We start from the raw sequence: 2,858 nt of genomic DNA, 5'->3' as shown, positions 1-2,858 counted from the left end.
CCGGGGCGGCGACGACGGGGACGGGGCGGCGATGACGGGGACGGGGACGACGCGGGACAGGCCAGGACGGGGCGGCGATGATGACGGGGACGGGGACGACGGGGACGGGGCGGCGACGAGGGATATGGAGATGGGGGCGACGGGCAACGGGGCAGAGGAGAAGAAGCAGATGAGAAACTAAATTTTTTGAAGTGTATAGTTATATAGGATGGACCTTTAGTACCAGTTGGAGCCACCAACCGGTACTAAAGGCCTGTTTTGGCCAGGCCAAGCGGCGGGAAGTGCACCCCCTTTAGTACCGGGTGGTGGCTCCAACCGGTACTAAAGGCCCCCCTTTAGTACCGGTTGGTGCCACCACCCAGTACTAAAGGGGGTGCAGTGGCGCAGGTGCGGTGCGGCAAGTTTAGTCCCACCTCGCTAGCCGAGGGGCGTCCGCACTGGTTTATAACCCCCCGTGCGGTAGCTCTCTCGAGCTCCTCTCCAAAGCAGGCCTACTGGGCCGACATGTTCTGTGCTGCCTTGTGGGCCTACTGGGCCTTTGCGGGCCTGCATCCTGGCCCAACAACAGGTTGGGTTTCTAGTCGTATGCAGGCCGCTCTAGCCCAGTAGGCGGGCTTTTTTATTTTTTTTTGCTTTATTTATGTTTGAGTTGTTTTTTGTGTATTTAGAGTTTCTTTATGAATATTTTTGCTTTAGGTATAAAAAATTACAAACTTTCTGTTAGTACCCGTAGTTTTCAAATTTGAATAGTTTAAATTTTGAATTATTTGAAATTAGTGTGAATCACTAGTTTGTGAATAACTTAACATTAAAAATCAGTAAAGGCATGAAAGAATTTGTTTGCACATAAAATTTCTTCGCATTTCAAATGCCAAAACACATAACTACCCTAACTATTACAGAGATTCCCTCCTGGGTGTGAAACACAAAAGAAAGTGATGATAGTGAAGCCGATCACACCCAGATCTTTGGGTGTGAAACTTTTTCTTCGCCTGTGTCCCTTTGCGCCGTAACCATGGAAAATCTTCATCATTTAACGAGATGTTCGGGTCAATATTCACTGTGAATGGAGCAATTTCATCAAACTTTTCATAATCTTCTGACATGTCTGTCTTGTCATCCACTCCCACGATGTTTCTCTTCCCAGAAAGAACTATGTGCCGCTTTGGCTCATCGTACGATGCATTCGCTTCCTTATATTTTCTTTTTCTTGGCTTGGTAGACATGTCCTTCACATAGAAAACCTGTGCCACATCATTGGCTAGGACGAATGGTTCGTCTGCATACGCAAGATTGTTGAGATCCACTTTTGTCATTCCGTACTGCGGGTCTTCCGTTACCCCGCCTCGTGTCATATTGACCCATTTGCACCGAAACAAAGGGACCTTCAAACCACGTCGATAGTCAAGTTCCCATATGTCATGTATATAACCATAATATGTTTCCTTTCCCGTCTTGGTTTCTGCATCAAAGCGAACACCACTGTTTTGGTTGGTGCTCTTCTTATCTTGGGTGATCGTGTAAAATGTATTACCATTTATCTCGTACCCTTTGAAAGTCATCATATTCAAAGATGATAACTGGGATAGCAAGTACAAGTCATCTTCAATAGAGGTGTCATGCATGGTACGTGTCTGCAACCAGCTGGCGAAACTCCTGGTTTGTTCACGTGTAATCCAGTCATCAGACCGCTCCGGGTGTTTGGTGAAGGAAATATGCCCTAGAGGCAATAATAAAGTTATTATTTATTTCCTTATAATCATGATAAATGTTTATTATTCATGCTGGAATTGTATTAACCGGAAACATAATACATGTGTGAATACATAGATAAACAAAGTGTCACTAGTATGCCTCTACTTGACTAGCTCGTTAATCAAAGATGGTTATGTTTCCTAACCATGAACAATGAGTTGTTATTTGATTAACAAGGTCACATCATTAGTTGAATGATCTGATTGACATGACCCGTTCCATTAGCTTAGCACCCGACCGTTTAGTATGTTGCTATTGCTTTCTTCATGACTTATACATGTTCCTATAACTATGAGATTATGCAACTCCCGTTTGCCGGAGGAACACTTTGGGTGCTACCAAACGTCACAACGTAACTGGGTGATTATAAAGGAGCATAACAGGTGTCTCCAAAGGTAGATGTTGGGTTGGCGTATTTCGAGATTAGGATTTGTCACTCCGATTGTCAGAGAGGTATCTCTGGGCCCTCTCGGTAATGCACATCACATAAGCCTTGCAAGCATTGCAACTATTGAGTTAGTTGCGAGATGATGTATTACAGAACGAGTAAAGAGACTTGCCGGTAACGAGATTGAACTAGGTATTGGATACCGACGATCGAATCTCGGGCAAGTAACATATCGATGACAAAGGGAACAACGTATGTTGTTATGCGGTCTGACCGATAAAGATCTTCATAGAATATGTAGGAGCCAATATGGGCATCCAGGTCCTGCTATTGGTTATTGACCGGAGACGTGTCTCGGTCATGTCTACATTGTTCTCGAACCCGTAGGGTCCGCACGCTTAAGGTTACGATGACAGTTATATTATGAGTTTATGCATTTTGATGTACCGAAGGTTGTTCGGAGTCCCGGATGTGATCACGGACATGACGAGGAATCTCGAAATGGTCGAGACATAAAGATTGATATATTGGAAGCCTATGTTTGGATATCGGAAGTGTTCCGGGTGAAATCAGGATTTTACCGGAGTACCGGGAAGGTTACCGGAACCCCCCGGGAGCTAAATGGGCCATGATGGGCCTTAGTGGAAAAGAGAAGAGGCAGCCCTACATGGGCTGCGCGCCTTCCCCTTCCCCTAGTCCTATTAGGACTAGGAGA

The sequence above is a fragment of the Triticum dicoccoides genome, chromosome 6A, assembly GCF_002162155.2.
Source record: "Triticum dicoccoides isolate Atlit2015 ecotype Zavitan chromosome 6A, WEW_v2.0, whole genome shotgun sequence".
In the NCBI taxonomy this organism is placed as follows: Eukaryota; Viridiplantae; Streptophyta; class Magnoliopsida; order Poales; family Poaceae; genus Triticum; species Triticum dicoccoides.
This window is presented reverse-complemented; position numbering follows the sequence as displayed.